At 39.6% G+C, this 21,009-nt stretch overlaps 1 protein-coding gene across 30 annotated transcripts in view; it reads left to right on the forward strand.

Moving 5' to 3' along the window:
• The window catches only part of BBX (BBX high mobility group box domain containing), a 289,118-nt gene that overhangs the window by 64,127 nt on the left and 203,982 nt on the right, over positions 1-21,009 (forward strand). For 2 of the 30 annotated variants that reach the window (XM_070072050.1, XM_070072052.1), the window contains exon 1: positions 4,359-15,457. The exons of the other annotated variants lie outside the window; for them this stretch is intronic. The gene's annotated coding sequence lies outside the window, so the exon portion shown is untranslated. Of the gene's footprint in view, positions 1-4,358; positions 15,458-21,009 lie in introns of those variants that run through there. 30 annotated transcript variants of the gene reach the window in all.

The following is a 21,009-nucleotide window of genomic DNA, read 5'->3' on the forward strand; positions in this document are numbered from 1 at the left end:
AATCATTATTGTTGCTGTTAGGACTGATACAACGGTGTAGGTATGGACTTTAGAGGAATACTTGCACTATGCTTCAGCATAATTGCTGTATTGAACAATGTTCTTCTTTAGAGAATGATTGACGCCTTATTTATTTTTGTTAAGAAACTACTCGTTTTAGACAGCACTGTCAAATTATTTTCATATCCCCTCTGCTTGCCCTTTACCCTCATCTTTTAGTAGAAGAATAAAGCTTCAGAGAGGGAAACGAAAAGTCATACAGCATAAATTTCTCAGTAATCTATGGTTTTATGTTTTTTTCCTATTCTCTTTTCTTATCATTTGAGTCTTCTCCAGGCTGTTAGCAGCCAAATCATAATGATTTGCTACTAGATAACAAAGCAACCATGAAGTTTTGTTTTATTTTGTGATCAAAATAAAAATTATGTTGTGAAGTTTAAATGTCTGCCTTAAACATATGGGACTTCACAGGTATTAAATAGAAATAAATTTTGGCAAACAGAAGATCTTCAATTTTTTTCTGATTTACGACCTTGTATTTTGAAGGAGGCCTTCTGATAAACTGTGATGTTACTACTGTGTTAGGCTTTTGGTGTAATTCCTAAACTTTCAAAAGGGTAGAAAAGGACCTTGTACATCAGCTTATTTTATTTAAATTTTTAAAATTTATGTTATTTATTTGAAAGGCAAAGAGATGGAGAAAGAGTCAGACAGGGTAATCTCCCATTTGCTGGTTCACTCCCCAGATGCCCTAAACAGCTGGAGTTGGGCCATGTCTAAGCCAGCAGCTGTAAAATCAATTCATGTTTCCCATGTGGGTGGCAGGGACTCAACTTCTTGAGCCATCACCTGTTGCCTCCCAGGCTGCACATTAGCTAGAAGCTGGAATTGGGAGCAGAGGCAGGACTCAAACCCAGACACCCCCATATGAGATGCTGGCATTCCAAGAGATGTCTTCAACACCATGCCAAATACCTGCCTTGTAACTGCTTATTTTATAATACAAAGAAATGGAGCCTGAAATATTTACCTCCTTATTACCAACAGTATAACAAGGTTTTTAAGTAATTAATGTTTCATTTTAAGAGAAAAATTGATTCACTTGAGAGTAGTTTTTAAATGTTAATTCAGGCTTAAGAGATATTTATTCTAACTTATTATCAATGCTTTCTTCATTATACACCAATTTCCCTTCATCTTGCTTTAGTTTCCATTTTAACTCCATCCTCTCTTTTTTACATGGATATTATAAAACAAGAAAGGCCAATCACTTCAAACTTTGGAATAAATGGTACTTTTTTTTTTTTTTGGAATAAATGGTACTTTAAATTATATGTTAGTTCTTCCAAACTTCATTCAATGAATTTTGCAATTTGAAATGATACTGTTTTGCCTTTATTTTTGTATTCCGTTTAGAATCAGAGTTAATAGCTATCAATTTCATTTTTGAAACTCATTTATTCATGTGTTTCTGTGTGAAAAGCTATGAGCTGGACACCAAGAATCATAGTCTCTAACCTTTATTCTAGTAAGGGAAGTCTCTTTTAGTAATTAAGTATGCATTATTTGAATTCAAATGATCATAGGTGCTTATAGACAGAAAAATGGAGTGATAAGAGAATTGTGGATGTGGAGTTGGCCAAAACTGTAGGGCCAAAGAGGGTTTCTTTGAGGTCTTGATGTTTCAGTTGAAATCTTAAGAATTATCGGCAGAAAGGGTTGGGGGTCAAACAGAACAGCTGCAGTCAGTCCAGAGGCCGAGAACTGGTGAGGGAGCCAGAGGGAAGCCAAGCAATGTCCAGTCAGTGGAACCCAAGTGGAGGGAATAATAAGCTGAGCACGTAAACCCATTGTTGCTTGTAGCAATGTGTTGCCCACTGGTGGTGTTCTGAAAAGCCATTTTAGAGAAAGGGAGGGCGTGAGAACCAAATTGTAGTGGGTTGAGGAGAGGGTAATTGCTCAAGTCATTGGGTTCCTGTTACCTATATGAGAAACCTGAATTGCATTCTCAGCTCCTGCTTCTGATGTTGGCCAAGTTCTGGCATTGCATGTATTTGGGGATTGAAGGAGAGGACAGGAGCTCTCTTTCTTACTTCTGTGCCTGTCTCTCTGAAATATATATATATATGTGTGTGTGTGTGTGTGTGTGTGTGTGTATACATATATATATAAATTGAATATGTAGGGGTTGGCATTGTGGCATAATGGGTTTAAGCCGCTGCATGTGATGCTGCCCAATCCCACACGGGTGCTTGTTCATATCCCAGCTGCTGTGCTACCTGTCTGGCTTTCTGCTAATGTACCTGGAAGATGAACCCCTGCAGTCATTTGGGAGAGTGGATGGAGTTCCTTGCTCCTGGCTTTGGCCTGGCCCAGACCCAGCTGTTGTGGCCATTTGGATAGTGAGCCAGGGGGTGGAAGATTTCTCTCTCTATCTCCCTCTCTGTAAGTCTGCCTTTCAAATAAATAAATTAATAAATCTTTAAAAAGAAACTGAATATATAGCGTGATTTAAAGGCATAGTGTCTGTTTATATGTTGAGGCTAGATGTTACCAAAAGAGACTAAGCCAATACTGTAAGATTATACCAGTATTTATTGTAATAAAAATCACATATATAGTATAATGAGTGCTAATGAATATAAGATGTAAGATCTCCCAAGTTAAGTAAAATTAACATAAATGATTTTGCAAGGAATATCTTTCTCATCAGAATTAGGGATGGTGTGTTCTACTCACTTAGGTCTGTGTGTCCAAATCATTTAATTTGTAGAATTCTTAGGAAGGTAGATAAAGAAGTGTGCTTGGTTCTTTACCCTCCCAAAGCTTATAAAAGAGCTGAGACAACAAAGGTACTAGAATAAGCATCTTCAGTAGTTTAATGGTAATTCTCAAGTGTTCTCCAGATTTCCTGCCTCCCAATTCAGTGGTATTTCCCTTGCTTCCAGATTGCTTTTTCTGTCAAGTTATTTGGCCCTTCAGATAATCATTTGAAAACAAAAACCTAACAGAGAAATGACCACTGATTCATGTACTCCAGCTGCTCCCGACTCGGCAGCCCTGGTTTAAGCGATCAAATGATTCCAGTTGGCACCGTTTCAAGAAGTTCCACCAGAGGAAGCAGGAAAGCCTAACTCTTGACTTGGTTTTTGAACAGTGCCACATAGCAGTTCTTTTACAAAGTTTCAGAAGTGGAATTGTGCTCCTCCTTTTCTCTGGGAAGCTATCAAAGAGAGGAATTGAACCTGAGTATTGTGGAAGTACAGAAATATCTCAAACTTTTCCTATGCCTGTTTTGAGACCTTGGCCTTGTTAATCACCTAAAAGGCACCCAGATGTACTTAGAGAAAGTGCAAGATCTAGCAAGACGAAATTTGTTTTAAAGTGTGATTTTTACAATTGGCTAGAGGTTTTACTTCCTGCTTCGTGAATTTTGAATAGTTCCTGTATGCCATTGTTTTATTGCTTTCTATAATTTTGAGCTCTAATATGCTCTCTTCATCCTTTTCATAGCTCTAAATCCTTTCTTCTTTTTTTCCAAGAATATATGATTTCACATGTATTAGTATTGAGTTTTACAGTTTTGAATATGAAGTATTTCCTTAAAGTGAACTTTTGTGTACATCTCTAAAAATATTTTTGTAAATAACTATTCTGTGGGAACTTTGCCAGTAGGGCTACATCAGCTTTAAGTATAAAATGTTATAAACAGAATTTCTTATATACACAGAAAATTACTTATATGGATTTTTATGTGCACCTACTTTACTTCAGTTCTCTGAGTCTTCATTTCTCTTAACAGTCCCTTTCTTGTGTCTTTAAATTGCTTTGAAGTTTCAGCAGCTTTCAGAGCACCCTCTACTTGCACAAATGAATGTCAGTGACCTGGTTGGGCTGCTTGCATCAGTGTCTCACGTCTACAGGTTTATTTCCTTGTTATTTGCTACATAACCAAAAGCCCTATCAGTGGGCCTGTGTCCAGCTCCTGAGGTAGGGACAAGTAGTAGGAATTAAGCTGCTCTAGGGTAGAGGGTCAGGGGCTGCACTCATCAGTGGCAGCACAGGTTGTGTTTAGTCCCAGTGGAAGTTGCAGCTTTGCCTGCTCCAGTATTGCTGGAAACTTAGTTACTGACTTGCTCAAGACCTTTCTTCCCTAATACAACTCCAAATACCTCCAGTTTCCAGGCTTTACCCACTCCTGGGAATTGGCCAGTTTCCTAAAGGTTGATGCCATTCTGGGTAGATTTTTTCCCCCAGTTCTAAGGATAGAGTCATATGTATAGAAATGAATTATTACTTTTCAGTGTAAATTGCCCTTCTCATTGGTCCTTGAAGTTCTAAAGAATGCTTTAATTTTTTTTTTTTTTTTTTTTTTTTTTTACTGTGACACCTATCTAAAGCAAAAAGTAAACTTAGATAATTTTTCAATAAACCCTTTGACATTCTTTGCTGGACAGTGAAGAAAGTTAAAAATAATCAAAGTATAACATGGATCAAAACCATAGTTAGTGAATTCAGGGGAGCAGTGCAAGTTCATTAAAAGAAACTTAGAGGGCTGACCATGTAGCTAGCCTTTTGGGCACCCCTGTCACTGTTGGAGTAGCTGGATTTGATTCCAGACTCTGGCTCCTAACTCCATATTCCCACTAATGCAGACCCTAGGAGGCAGTGGTGATGGCTCAAGTAACTTGGTTCCTGTCACCCACCTGGGAAACCTGGATTGAGTTCCTGGCTTCTGGCTTTGGCCACAGCCTCAGCCTCAAGTATTGTGAGCATGTGGGGAATGAAACAGTGAAACAGAGTGCTCACTTTCTCTCTCTCTCTCTTTCTCTTTTTCTCTTTCTCTTTCTCTCTCTCTTTCTCTTTCTCTCTCTCTCTCTCTCTCTCTCTCTCTCAAATAAATAAGTGAAAGTTTAACAAAATAAACTGATTAAGACTTGGCTTAAGATACATCAAAGGTCCATAGGTTCCTTTCCTAGAAAGCAAAGGAGGAGACATTTTAGAAACATGTAAAATTCCTCCAAAATTTTACAGGGCTGTGCTGTATTGATGAACAAATATGTTTTTAAGCTTTCTATTATATACAAAAATAACTTGATTTTGAGTAAGAAAACCTACTTCAGCTCCTGACTTTTCTTCTTAAGTAGGTTCAGATCCTTGCTTTTCTCTGTATCTTGGTATTTTTCTCTGAAATGTGAATAATAGTTACCTTGCTTTTTTTTTCTGAAGTAAGAATTTTTTTGTGAAATATGTTTGCTAAATTTCTGTCAATAAAAATTTTAGTTTATTATAGACCACAATTTTAAATATCTGTGTAGTTAGAAGGAGCTTGTTAAAACATATAGAAGTTGTAACTTGTAAATATTGAAACCCCTTAGGGTTACAAGGATGTTATAGTAGAAATAAGCCTTTTCTTTGGGAAGACCTTATCAGATAAAAACATGCAAATTAATGACACATATAATCTGATTTTAAAAATGATATTCTACCAAACACATTTATTTTGTAAGGAGCTATAAAAATAAACTAATGTTACACCTGTTAGTAACTTAAAAGGGAGAACCAGATCTCACACTTAATGTATTCTATTTATTTTAAAAAGTCTTAATAAAAAAATAGAAATATGTCCTTGAGGGAGATTACCACAGGTGATTGAAATGTTTAGCAATATTTCACAGAAGGAGCAGGGCAAATGAAGCCTGTGGGGAGAAAGATATCCCCTGCCAGTGAATTTCTCCTGGTAAGCTTTTATAATCATTGTGGCATTGGCTTTAAATTTTTTGACGCTGTATATATAGCTTGTGGTTTTATATTAGGGATTAACTCCATCAAGAAGTCCATAGTCTTCCAATTTAGGAAAACAAAACTGTCATGCTGCAAAATGGTTCTGATTTTTTAAAAAAAGGTGTATTAAAATCACCATTTGCTCTTTATGGGATTGCTGATTTTTAAAAAGAATCTTAAGCTAATTTTTAATAGCAGCCTTAGTATTGAACAGAATGCTCCATCTTTATGTTCCCTGGAGGCCAATAATGAAATTTTAGGGGGTATTTAAAACATTTTAAAATAGATGTTTATGAGTGCACACTTTCTTGGGTACAATGTGATATGTCAATACATGTAACAGTGTATAAATGATTACATCTGGGTATTTAGCATTTTCATTTCCTTAAATCTAAAAAAAATTTAGCATGTTATAATTGCATATATTTCTGGGATACAGTTTGAATTTTAATATGTGTATATAATATGAAGTGATTAAATCAGGATAATTAACATTTCACTGTCCTCCTTAGTTTTTTTTTTTGGGGTGACAGGCAGAGTGGACAGCGAGAGAGAGAGAGAGAGAAACAGAGAGACAGAGAAACAGAGAGAAAGGTCTTCCTTTTTCCGTTGGTTCACCCCTCAATGGTCACTGCAGCTGGTGTACCACGCTGATCCATGGCCAGGAGTCAGGTGCTTCTCCTGGTCTCCCACGCGGGTGCAGGGCCCACCTCCACTGCACTCCCAGGCCACAGCAGAGAGCTGGACTAGAAGAGGAGCAACCGGGACAGAATCAGGCGCCGGACTGGGACTAGAATCCGGTCTGCTGGCGCCACAGGGGGAGGATTAGCTTATTGAGTCGTGGCGCTGGCCTGTCCTCCTTAGTTTATACTTCAAGTGTTTAAGAGCTGATCTCTCCGAATTATTCAGAAAATATCTAATAGGTTGAGAACCATGGTCCCCTCACTGTGCTGTGGAACACTAGAAGATATTCCTTTCACCTAAAGGTATTTTCGTACCCATTATCCAGCCTGCATCTATCTCCAGACCTCCTTCCCAGGCTGTAGTAATCACTGTTCCACCTTCAGATTGGCATTTTTGTTTCTTTTAGAAAGATTTTTGCATACAACCTAAAGTTTAAAGTTTATTTTTCTGTGTTTATCAGTATATATCAGCTCAGATTTTAATAATAAAAGGAACACATGCAATTTTTAGGAGACCCAAGGGTACCTTTTAAAAATGGGTATAATTAGATTTGTCAAGATAGTAATAGTATTTGAAAAGTTCTAGGACTGTTAGCTGGTCATTGATCCTAAGCATCTTTCCCCACAGTGTACACCTACAGAGTCAGCAATTTCTTTGTTGTACTACCTAGTTGTAGGAAGTGGTGTTTTTAGATCAAGCTAAAGAGTTACCGTAACTCTACATTTTTCAAGAACCCTATATATAATAAAAATAAGTATTTTTTTAATTGCCTCTGACTATATGTAGTCACAACTTTACACTTTCAAAAAGCTAATTATCTTAGAGACTTCCTGGGTTTTCTAAATCTTTTAACACCCTCATTCATAGTTCAAGGATAGTCTGCATTTGGCCTGAAGCAGTTCTAATAGCTGTAGTCAATTAATCAACCAATATGAAAGTGTTTATCTGACACTGACCTTGTGCTAGGCACTTTGCTGGATATTATGGGATAAACAAAGCCCCTTGAGCTAGTTAATAAATTTTAAGTGATCATGATCCTAAGGCATGTCTTTTATCTGAAAACTGAATACTGGGGGCAAATATTCACCAGAGTGATAGCTGCAACATCAACTCAAGGGCATTTTCTTTTTGTTTTCCCTACCAGTTGCCCCATAAGTCCTCATCACTTTTGGTGATCTAAAATGATCACTATCCAAGGCGACAAGCTTCTAGAACTAATTGAATGGAAAAGAAACCCTTGAAAGAGCCTGAAAATATTCAGGTGACATTTTTTCCAATAGCTGTTGACTGCAACATAGTGTACTTAGTGCTGGGGATAAACAAAACTTGGGTGCTCTTCTGTGGAGATCCTACAGGGTATCAGGGAAACCAGATGTGTAGTCCCAGGCGGGAGTCATCAGCACCCTAATTGTCGCTCTGCCTGAGAGAAAAAGGCCAACAGTGAGTTTCCCCCAATCTCTTTAAATGAAAAAAATAATAATAAGCTTTAGATTTAGATAGAAGCTGTAGAGGAAAATAATGAGTTAAAAGCCCAGACACAGTTATTCAAAGGAACCCAGCACTGACATCACAGGAGCCTATGATTTAAGGTTTGCCAAAGGAATAGAATTGCAGTTCCATACTTGAGAGGGATGTTTTGCTGGGCTCTGACACTTTCAGAGGCAAATGCTTTTCATTGTGCCTGCATCAGGTTATCAGTGATGGTTGATTAAAATGATCACCTCCTTCCCCAAGGGGCAGATAGCCTTTATTAAGTAGGTAGGAGTTAGGTCCCAGCCTATACCACTGGCTGGAGGTTTGCCATTTTTCTCTGTGGTATTCTTTTAGGCACCCCCACCCAGCCACTGCCAGTCTAGTAGGTGCTATTTTTCATGTTCTTGGTTCAGTTTCTCCGTTCTGCTGCACGCTGTTCTTTTCCAGCAGCCTGCTTCCTTCCTGACGTCTTCCCTGAAGCTCTCTTCCTCCCATCAGTCTCACTTATTCAGATTCTCAGTTCTGTATATTTCATCACTGAGGTGCTTCCGAGACTGAAGGCCCTCCAGGCTAACTATAGAGAAGGTTGATGATAGAGATGGAGATGATGATAATGATGATGGGAGAATAAAGATAGTGCTATAATTATAATCATTTCCAGAGAGGCAATAGTTCCAACTCTGAGCCCTAGAGTCACACTGGTTAGTCTCAGTGCTAGCACTGTTACTTCTTACCTTTGATCCGAAGCAAATTGCTTTACCTCCCTGGGACAAAATCTTTCTTCATTGATAAAACAGAAATGAAAATAGTAGTATCTACTACATCATAGGATTGTTGGAAGAATTAAGTGAATTAAGATGTGTCATACAAGAATGCAAAAAATGTTATTTAGAAGCTTAGTTTGTAACTTGAACAGTGGTAAGGATGCTATCTCATTTGATCACTTTTGTAGATGTGGAAATTGAGGCTTAGAAAAACTAGCTTGCTCAGTTACAGGATCTGGATTCAAACTCAGGTCTGAGTGACTCCACAGTGCCTGCTCATGACTAAAACTTGACGCCCCATAGGAATCACAGAACCAGCAGGAGTACTGCCACCACTGCTTGCTGCAGTCTGTTGATCCTAACAGCTGCTTCAGTGGGGCAGGCACTTGGCTGAACCTCCATCTGGAGGCTTGAGTTCTAGTTCTGGCTTTCATCCACTGCCTTTGTGATCTGAAGCAAGTCACTTAAATGTATTTGAGGCTCAGATTCATAATCAGTAACCTAGAAATGATAGTAGAGTCGTGTAGAGGATCAAGGGAGGATAGAATAGCAACCACACAATTCACTGAAGACAAAGAGGTGCCTAGCTTGCCATCCTGGGCATTTTAAATAGAATAGGTAATATAAGTTAACTTTTAAAAACTTTATCTCTCCTCTGACTTCACTTGAATGTTACTTGCTGTTTCTTCAAAGTGAAAGGTTTATTTTTGTGTCTCTGAGAATGAATCCAAGGTTCTGGGGCATCCGTTGGACTATCAACCACCATAATATGCAAACACATTTACTGGGCAGATAATTAATAACAGTAATGTGGACCTTTGTGGGTGTTTGAGAGAATGAATAGGGTCAGAAAAATATGTGAAGCCTCTCTTTGCTGTGACTTTTTGTTATATCAGAGCAATTAGAGTTTTGAGTGGAGTGCTTCGTTAAAATCTATCTATACCATTACTCAGCAGTTTCTTTCTTTTGTTTTTCAAATATTTACTTATTTACTTGAAAGTCAGAGTTACATAAAGAGAGGAGAGGGAGGGAAGGAACGGGGGGAGAGAGAGAGAGAGAAGAGAGAGAGAAGAGAGAGAGAGGAGAGAGAGAGAGGAGAGAGAGGTCTTCCATCCGCTGGTTCACTCCCCAATTGGCCGCAACGGCTGGAGCTGGGCTGATCCGGAGCCAGGAGCCAGGAGCTTCCTCCGGGTCTTCCCATGCAGGTGCAGGGGTCCAAGAACTTTGGCCATCTTCTACTGCCTTTCCAGGCCATAGCAGAAAGCTGGATTGGAAATGGAGCAGCCGGGACTTGAATAGGCACCCATATGGGATGCTGGCACTGCAGGCGGTAGCTTTACCCACTACACCACAGCACCAGCCCCAAGCAGTCAGTTTCAATGGTTTAGAACCTATATGACCTTTGGAAATAAATCCCAAACTTTTGATGTATTTTATATGTGATGAATCTATTTAACCTATTTCTTAATAATAATTTCTTAATAAACAAACAGATCTAATGAACTCTTGGGCTAATGTTAAAAACTGCAACAATTACAGTGGGATGGAGGGCTTTATCCAGCCTTTCATTGATGATAGGCGATAGGATGAGCTTGGCTAAAAGGGAAAAAAAGACAGAACTTAGTAAGTTTTCTTGATATTTAAATACAGCATATTCATGAGGAAGATGTTCGGCACAGTGTTTAGGACTCCACTCGGGATGCTCACATCCTATATCGGAGTCCCAGCTAAGCATTTGATCCAGCTTCCTGCTAATGAGTATCCTGGAAGATAGCAGATGATGGCTAAAGTGCTTGGGTCCCTGCCACCCACAAGGGAGACCTGGATTGAGTTCTGAGCTCTGGCCTCTGCCTGGTACAGCTGTAGCTGTTGCAGGCAATTAAGGAGTGATCCAGGGGATGGAAGATTGTTCTTTGCTTTCAAATACATGCATACATATGTGCATATTTTTTAAAAGTATATTCACATCTATAAACTCCTGTTAGTTTTATAAAATTTCACTTAACTAAGTGAGATTATTGACTTCTTTGTCTGGGGAAGAAGGTTGGACCAAGAAATTTCTGGTGTCTCTCAGGGTTGGCAGCTTTGACCAGGGCAATAGGAATTGAACTTAGCTCATGAGATTTCCTGTTCCCCACCTTGTTGGCAGAAATGCAGAGAGCCTACGTAGAAAGAGTGTCAAGGTCTCAGGGTCATTATGTATGAATGCCCAGCAGGATGGGTGGTATTAATAATTGCCTAGGAAACACCAATAAGGTTTAAATTATGTTGATGTGGTCTATTTAAGAAAATTGGAACAAGCATCCCATTTTGGAAAAATTTTCATTTAGAATAGTTGAAAATTAGGAAATAAATTGGTATTTAAAGAATATAACTACAGATACCTAGAAAATGTATTTCTCAAATTGGCTCAATTCCCCAGGATGTATATTGTGGTGTTTGTTTGTTATATAACTCTATGATGACATTTGAAAGATATTTTTGAATGATAAAAGGGTAAATCAGTGTAGTAGTGTAGTAGGCTTCAAGCTTTTTTTTTTTTTTTTTTTTGCTACAGTAAAAAATTCGGAAAACTGTGAATCCCCTCACATATTTGTTCATTAGCACTTAAATTTTTCAAAGTTTATTTTTTAAAAACTTCTTATTTAAATAATTTTAACATACAAATATTTTACATATTTATGGGGTACTGTGTCATGTTTCATTCCATGTATACATTATGTGATGTCCAACCAGGGTAAATACATTTTTTCAAGCCTTAAAATTTCTTTAAAGTGAAAACAAATGAAAAATTTTTAGTGAGAAATATACAATAAATTAACATTACATATCTTCATCATATGTTTATATCATTTGCTAATGGTATAAATGCCATGGACGTTGCTTAATAAATTTGTTATATATTTTTAATCAAACAATGTAACATTATAATATCTTCCATTATCCACTAACAAATTACTCCTCAACGGTTTGAAATTCAATGTTGACTTTTCTCCTTAAAGTTCTACTTTAACATTACCCACCAAAATTTATCCTTCTGTATTTTTTTTTTCACAGGCAGAGTTAGACAATGAGAAAGAGAGAGACAGAGAGAAAGGTCTTCCTTTTTCCGCTGGTTCACCCCCCAAGTGGCCGCTACAGCTGGTGCATTGTGGCCGGCACGCTGTACCTATCCGAAGCCAGGAGCCAGGTGCTTCCTCCTGGTCTCCCATGCAGGTGCAGGGCCCAAGGACCTGGGCCATCCTCCACTGCACTCCCAGGCCACAGCAGAGAGCTGGACTGGAAGAGGAGCAACCGGGACAGAATCCAGTGCCCCAACCAGGACTAGAACCCGGTGTGCTGGCACCGTAGGCGGAGGATTAACCTAGTGAGCCGCAGCGCTGGCCTGTATTATTTTTTTTAAAGATTTATTTTTTTTTATATGAAAGGCTGAGTTAGAGAGAGAGAGAGGTCTCCCATCTGCTAGTTCAGTCTCCAAATGGCTACAACGGCTAGAGCTGGGCCAATCCAAAGCCAGGAGCCAGGAGCTTCCTCCAAGTCTCCCATGCAGGTGCAGGGACCCAAAAATTTGGGCCATCTTCTGCCTTCCCAGGCTATAGCAGAGAACTGGATTGGAAGTTGAGCAACCAGGACTAGAACTGGTACCCATATGGGATGCTGACACTGCAGGCTATGCCACAGTACTGGCCCTTGTATTATGTTTTAAAATTCTATTATTAATCACCGTATCATACTTCTGTGGTAAAACATTAATTTTCTGTGACTATGGATTAATCTAAGTGATTTTAAATATGTGACTAAAAAAATGAACACTTCAAGTCTGTGTAACAAAAAATATATTTAAACCTAAGTGATCTTTGTTAAAAAAGTTACCATTAGGGGCCGGCTCTGTGGCTCACTTGGTTAATCCTCTGCCTGCAGCGCCGACATCCCATATTGGTGCTAGGTTCTAGTCCTGGTAACTCCTCTTCCAGTCCAGCTCTCTGCTGTGGCCCGGGAAGGCAGTGGAGGATGGCCCAAGTGCTTGGGTCCCTGCACCCACATGGGAGACTTGGAGGAAGCACCTGGCTCCTGGCTTTAGATCGGCGTAGCTCCGGCCATAGTGGCCATTTGGGAGGTGAACCAATGGAAGGAAGACCTTTCTTTCTGTCTCTCTTTCTCTCTCTCTCTCTCTCTCTCACTGTCTAACTCTACCTGTCAAATAAATAAAAAATTAAAAATTAAAAAAAGTTACTATTAGAGTAGTGGTTAGTACACAGTTGATAAGAAAAATCCTAAATTACAAATTTTGATAATTATTAGAGATAATTGTATAATTGCAATTTTATTATAATTCATTATTATAATTTTATAATTATAAAATTCAAAGGAAATGTTTCTTAATTCTTATTAGTGTCATATTTCTAACTTCATAATTAGATGTACACTTAGAGTGAATGTTATTATTGAAAAAATTCTGCTTTTTTAAATATATTTAATTCATTTTAATATACACACTGAAATTTTGTTTACATCAATAAGTTGGAAGAAAATGAGAGTATTAGTATAACAGTGTCACTCATTTCTTTAGATTCCTTTTGGGTTATGTTCAAAATCACAGTGATATATTATTTAAAATTATCTTTAACGATTTATCAACTGACAACTCAATTAAGAACGGGTAAAGCCACCTGAATTTTGAAAGAAGACTGATGAGTTTAGGGCCATTTCCTTTTTTTCTTTTTTTAAAAAGATTTATTTATTTATTTGAAAGGCAGAGTTACAGAGAGGCAGAGGCAGAGAGGGAGAGAGTGAGCTTCCATCTGCTGGTTCACTCCCCAAATGGCTGCAACAGCCAGAACTGGGCCAATCCAAAGCCAACAGCCTGGAGTTTTCTCCAGGTCTCCCACGAGGTGCAGCGCCCCGAGGACTCGGGTCGTCTTCTACTGCTTTCTCAGGCCAAAGCGGAGAGCTGCATCGGAAGTGGAGCAGCGCCCATATAGTATGCCAGCACTGCAGGCGGCAGCCAGCTTTACCAGCTATGCCACAGCCGCTGGCTCCAGGCCATTTCCTTTTTATCAACAATATTTCTAATTGTCTCCTTGTGTCCCTATCAGAGGTTTGTTCCTTACGCCAAGACATGCCCGAAGGTGAGATTTGTGATGGCTGAACCCTGTGCCCTGACTTTGTAGAGTGGGAAAAGCTAACCTGCTGTCTGGGGGCCCTCTCAGGCCAGGTACTCAGGAGTTTATCTGGACATGGATTTACTATGTTGTGTGCCTGCATACCCTTGGAAAGTCAGAAACTTCCAAGGCTCTGCAGATCCCAGTTTGAATAGTGGTATGCTAGTAGCCAGTACAAAGGTACTTTTCCATAAACTTTTTGAAGTACTCTCATGTCTTATGGTCTCCTAAATTAAAAAGACAGAATTTGAATCTTGGTGAATAAACAGAACACTGCTGAGCAGGTGAGTGTCATGTTCTTGATTGCTTCCATGATTGTGTCTATGAATTGCCCTTTCCCGAGTGTGAGTTTTATGATCCTGGATCTACAAATTTTCCTGATCAGGGTTGACACCTGAACTGCCTGCAACTTTTCCCCCTGAACATATTATCCTATTTTATGCTGATCTTTCTTATATTTGCTAATACTTTAGCCAAGCATACCTTGAATAGTTTATACTAGGAGGAATTACTTGCAATTTTGCAAACAGTTGGCTGGCAGTGAGGTTACTTTTTGTCTCCTCATTTTAATCTTGTGGATGCAGATCATAAATTATGATAGTACAGGGACCTCACATATAATTTATATATGAAACCAGAGAGGTTAAGCCAGTTGTGCAAGAGCACAGAGGTGGTATAAGAAAAGTAGAATCTGTGTCTCTTAACTTTAAATAGTATACCCTTTGCTACATCATACCTTCTGCTGCCTTTTGCTAAATTGCATTCCTCACCTCAATCCTTTTAATAATATTTCTCCAGGGAACCGGCTAGCTTTTGGTGATTCAGCATTATTTTTTAAATAGAAAGGCATTTACCTTCTCATTGAAGACTTTCTCAAAACAAAAACACTCCTCACCCCTTGGCAATACTTTCCTCTGCACAGTAGGACCCAGCCAGGAAGCCTGGGGCCTGCTGGCCTCAGGGCAGTGGCCCTGGGGGAGGGAGGGGATCTTAACAGGTCAGAGGAGAGGTGGATTGGCAGAGCGGGGTTGGTGGGAGGTGGGAAGCTTACATCATTTCCCTGCAGCTGGGCTCTGGCGGGGGTGTAAGGCCTTACTTTCCCCTGTGCAATAGTTTACCAGATTGACAGGGATTCGTAAAAGAAAGGAAAGGTATGGCAGGATGGATGTTCACCCTGCTCATAAATCTGTGCTATTAGATGAAACTGTCAATAAGTAACCAGAAGCAGCCAGGACTGTGTGTGCTTCGCTCTCCCCCAGCTCAGTTCCTTTCTGCTCCGCCCCATCCCTGCTCCGTGCTGCTCAGATCAGCTTCCTGCTTCTCACGAAAGCTGTTCTCCTAAAAGCTGGTCTGCTCTCCCTGAAAGCATTATATTCCTAAGACTGAGGCGGGTTTCGTGGAAGTATTGTCAGTTCCGTTTTCTTTTGTGGGGTGGAGGGTGAGGCGAGAATTAAAACAAAAACAAAAACAAAAAACAAACGAGAAGGGGGCAGGCTGGAAAGGCAATATCATCATGAATTTTGTTGTCACATCGTGCCGGTGTCACAACCAGCTCTGTAGACTGCCGCTCTGAAAACATTTCTGTGAGAGGTATGTGCTTGAAAAATGGAAAGGTGGCTGGCTGTTGGTTGTGGAGCACACTGCCTGTCCAGCAGCTGCTCAGATGGCTGTAAGATCGGTGTGCTTTCTAGTGTTTTGATATGGAAAGGGCAATCATTACTTGAAATGTTAACCAGCTTAATGGTGAAAAAACAGTGTTAAATGTGTGCTTCGTCCCCACATCAGGACTCCTGAATTGCTCATTGTGGCTGAATCCGTCTAGTCAAATCCACCGTGTTGTTCCAGCCTCTTTTGGTGGCGGTTGTCTGTAAACAAGATGATGATCTTTAATACCTCGCTCACTATTTATGAACCACATGACAAAGATTAATGAGAGAGGCTTCAAGTAGCCTAGAAGAAGCTTCAGATTTATTCAGAGTTTTTTTGCTCTGACAGATGGTAAAAGTAAAAAGGAAATGGTTGATGTTTTCCTGTAATCTAAAGTGAAAGTTTTCAAGTTTAGCGGCTGTGTCATGTGTAAGTGGAAAACTCAGAAGGGGCCACTAAAATTCACTGTCATAACCTCCCATCGTTTATGTCTGACCTGTATTAGGGACAGAAAGCTTTTGAATACATGTGAATGTGTCTTTCCAAAAGAGATTAAGAAACCCAATAAGTGTTTTTATTGAGTAATCAGAGAAAGATTAAGAACAAGAATAGAACAAACACCTAAAGAAGCACAGAGAACTGTATATTGGTTACTAAAAATCCCGACCTTTTTGCTGTAGAAAGTCTTAGAAAATGTTTAAAGTAGGAATATATACTTGTATTTATCTTATACATATGATAAAGCTACTAGTGGGAGAGATCACTTAAACCATGAAGTAGTTTCTGTGTGATTTTAATTATTTTATCATAGAAGAACCTGGAGAAGAATGTTAGCATGTTTTAAATTTATCTTACAAAACTTTGGAATTAAGTTGTTTATTTACCTGTGAAGATACTGGTACTGATCTACTCTACAGTGGTGATTAAATCCTTGAAACCTCTTCTTTAAGCTATTATAACCCAATTTAAATTTGTACCTTTAAGAGACTGCATCATTTAAACTTCATTTCTTCTCAAATCTTTGCAAACAGGAGCTAATCTTCATGATCATAGAGGATAACGCTGAGTTTACAAGTTAGAAATATAAGCCATCCTAGGACAGAGAAGACCAGCGAAATAAACCTAACGCTGGCCCCTGTGAAGGAATCCACTATCTCACACTCACATGGTGGCCACCTGATTCTATTTACCTTGGTCATTCTCAAGCATAGTGACACATTAGGAATCCCAGAGGCATTTTAGCTCCTACCCTGTCCCAGGCCCTTCCTCAGAGATTATAATTTAATTGGTTAGGGGTGGGACCCAGGCATTGATAGTTTTAAAGCTATTCCCATGTGTTTCTAATGTGCAGTCAGGGTTGAACACAAGTGGATTACCTGAACATTCCTGGTGCTGCTGATTTTGTTTGGGGTACTGTTTATATCAACACCAAATCTGCTGTGTTGTGTGTCTTCTTAGATCTGAACATGTCCGTCACACCGCAGCTCATGGGTATTGAATGTCATCTTTCCCCCACATCTTAGCTTTTCCGCACTACACTGTCCTTGCTGCTTCAGTCTTCAGGATGTGTTTTCTCCATCCTTCACCATTCTTGTCCCTTCCCCTTCCTGGAATCGCTCACTTGTCAGGATCCCTCTGGCTGTGTGGTGTGCAATGCAGGGTGCAGAGGGCTGCAGAGAATACACTAAAGCTGTAACCCCCTTGTTCTGGATCTTATGCTTCTGTTACTGGTGGCTAAGATTGCACTGTTGACTCATGTGGCGCTCAAAGTCACCTCAAGCTTGGTTCTTTTTCATATGAACTGTACCAAAATCAGACTCTCCTACTCCATGCTTGTAGACATTTTATTTCTTTTTCCACTGAAGTGCCAAGATTTATATTTATATTTGTGAAACACAAGGGGGAAACCCCAGTGAATCAATTATTCCGCAGAGAAAGTGATATATCCAAACTATATGCCAGACGTTTTCTGTATGCACATAGCAGCAATTTCACACAGTGATCTAGGCCATCCATTTGGATCAGCACTTCATCGTCTTGTTGATTCAGTCCCTCTTCCCATCTTCCGATTCATTACTCAAAACTTGCTGTTTCGAGTTATGGATCAGTTTGACTACCTAGCCTGTATTAAAGTTTGCATTCAGTACTAGGTCAAATGCCTTTACAGAATCAAAATACATTATATCCATGGTATTCTCTTAGACTATCAGTGTTTTTGACATCTTTATTCCAAAGGAAGCATATTGTATCCATCAAAACATTTTTATTGGTAACAACAGAGGGAAATATTTTACCTCAGAGGAGGTGACTTGTCCAAGATCACACAGTTCACTGCTGTCAAGGCTAGAACCCAAATCTGGCTCTGCTAGTGCTGCTCCCATGATCTTTGCATCAGACCACAAGTGCCAATACAGTTTGTCATCAAGGTAAGACTTCAGACAACTGAAAGGAAACAAAAACTGCTATGTATTCTTCACTTTTATTTTTGGATACTTAATATTTAACACCACAGCATTTTAATGTATAGCTCAGACTCAAGTCTGTTATTCATTTAGTGTTCTGTCCACAGAAGAGAAAAGGAGGCAAAATATCTAGTCAGCATTCCTCAGGTAGCTGCAGAGAATAGCTCTCAGGAATTTGGGCATTCCAGCTTCCTTTGGAAGGTAGATTGAGATAACACACACACACATGTGCACATGCACATGCGCACACTTACACAGGCACACAGTTGATGGTGGAGTAAACATCACTTTGATCTTAATGAATCACACCATGGAGAACCTTTGTAGATTAAGGGAGTGGCATATATGGCCTGTTTCCTAATTTTTCAGATGCAGGAATTAAGGCATAATCAAGGAAGGCTTGCTAGAGCGGTAGTGCATAGCTGTGTATATGGTACATGAAACATACTAGTGCATAAGCCATACTTAGTATAGACACCTGGGTACCACACAGCTTTCTTCATTGCAATTTCCCTCAGCGAGGAATTGTATTTTACCTTTCTTATTCTCCCACTTTGCCCTTGGGCACTCGTTTCCTTAACAGTGTTGAAAATGGAACAGATTTTTCAAGAATATCTATTATTTTAGAAAAGTAATTTTTCTTGCTCTTGACTTATAGGAAAATAAGCTCCTTTTCTCTTGAACAAGTTGGCTTTAAATAGTGTATTTTTTTTTTTTTAATTTACTTATTTGAAAGAGTTACACAGAAAGAGGAGAGGCAGAGTGAGCGAGGACTTCCATCTGCTGGTTCACTCCTCAGTTGGCCGCAAAGGCCGGAGGTGCACCTATCTGAAGCCAGGAGCCAGGAACTTCCTCCGGGTCTCCCACGTGGGAGCAGGGGCCCCTGGAGTTGGGCCATCTTCTACTGCTTTCCGAGGCCATAGCAGAGAGCTGGATTGCAAATGGAGCAGCCGGGACTTGAACCGGCGCCCATATGGGATTCTGGTACTGCAGGCAATGGCTTTCCTTCTATGCCACAGTGCTGGCCCTGTAAACAGTGTAGTTTTAAAAAAAGTTTGTGTGTGTTAGGGGTGGGGAGGTTTTCCAAAGAATGAATCTAACTCAAATGTCTGCATCCTCATTAGGGTTCAGTGAGAACTGATTCTAACGCAAGGCTGATCTTAATATTTGATGTGACCCATAGTCAACAATGAGAAGTTTAATTATGTTCACTATATTGTACTTACTAAGGCAAGAAAATATCCTTTAATATATTTTAGAGAGGTTTTCAATAGCAGTTCTTAAAACTTAAGGTTCTATAAGTCAGTTGGTCACATCAGACTAGGCTATGCCTCCAGCATTTTGGCTAATACACATTTGCTTGTATGTTCTTCAAAGTTTAGAAACTCTGGTTTTGTTAACCTGAGATTGGAATAATAGCAACAGTAATTCTCAGCGAAGCTGCGCCTCCAGAGCATCCTGTGGCTTCCTCTGTGCTGAGAGTTCATGTGTCTGTTTTCTATGTTGTAGCATATCTTAAAATACTCCATTAATGTTTGCTATATTTTTACATGGCTGTGCCTCTTATCTCATATCCTGAAATTTATTCTATGATCCCTTCATTATTTTAGTTTCATAAAGATGCTTTTAACCAGATGTTTTTTAACAGGAAATGAAGATTGAGAATATATAGAAACTTGAACCATGTATATGAAATCTGTAATATGACAGTAGGTAAAGGTATGATTATAGTGGAATTATATATATAATATATAGTGGAATTATACTATATATAGTATATAAGTTATTAGTGGAATGAGTAGTACTGAGTATGAAACTTGTATTTAATTTAAAACTAGAGATAGCAAAAAAAAACATTTATTTTGTTGTAAAATTTTAAAATGTAAAGATTTAAAGCCCTACTTATTTAAATTCCTATTCAAGTCATACTTGTAGACATATCTTTTAAAGTTTCAAGTTACTTTTCACAATACACATTATCCTGTGTTTTTTGTTGTTGTTGTTGATTTTTTTTTCAAATATTTATTCATTTGAAAGGCAGAGTGACAGAGATAGAGGTATGGAGAGAGACAGAGATACTCAATCTCTGGTTCATTCCCCACATGATCAAAATGGTTGGGGCTGGGCCAGGCCAAAGCCAGGCACCTGGAACTCCATATAAGTCTCCCACAGGTATGGAAGGGGTCCGAGTATTTGACCATCTTCCACTGCTGTCTCAGGGGCATTAGCAGGGAGCTGGGTCAGGAGTGGAACAGCTGGGACTCCAGCCAGCACTCTAATATGAGGTGCCAGTGTTGTAAGCCGTAGCTTAACCCTTGTGCCACAACACCAGACCCTCTTTTTTTCCTTTGTTGTTTTCATTATTAAGAGATTGGATGGAGCTTGTCACAATTTAGGAAGAATGTTGGAAATCTAAAACTTTAGGGTCAGCAAAATGTTATCTTTTATTTTTTAAAGATTTATTTACGCCGGCGCCGCGGCTCAATAGGCTAATCCTCCACCTTTGGGTTCTAGTCCCGGTCGGGGCGCCGGATTCTGTCCCGGTTGGCCCTCTTCCAGTCCAGCTCTCTGCTGTAGCCCAGGAGTGCAGTGGAGGATGGCCCAAGTGCTTGGGCCCTGCACCCACATGGGAGACCAGGAGAAGGACCTGGCTCCTGCCTTCGGATTAGCGCAGTGCGCCGGCCGCGGCGGCCATTGGAGGGTGAACCAACGGCAAAAGGAAGACCTTTCTCTCTGTCTCTCTCTCTCTCACTATCCACTCTGACTGTCAAAAAAAAAAAAAAAAAAGATTTATTTACTTATTTGAAGGGCACAGTTACAGAGAAAGGGAGAGACACAGAGAGATAGAAAGAGACAGAGAAAGAGGGAAAGACAGACACAGAGAATCTTCCATCCACTGGTTCATACTCCTAAATGGTTGCAACATCCAGGATTAAGCCAGGCTAAGCCAGAAGCCTGGAAGTCCATCCAGGTCTCCCATGTGGGTGGAAAGGGCCCGAGTACTTTGGCCATCTTCTACTTTCCGAGGCGCCT

Source organism: Oryctolagus cuniculus, chromosome 4 (assembly GCF_964237555.1).
Source record: "Oryctolagus cuniculus chromosome 4, mOryCun1.1, whole genome shotgun sequence".
NCBI classification, from domain to species: Eukaryota; Metazoa; Chordata; class Mammalia; order Lagomorpha; family Leporidae; genus Oryctolagus; species Oryctolagus cuniculus.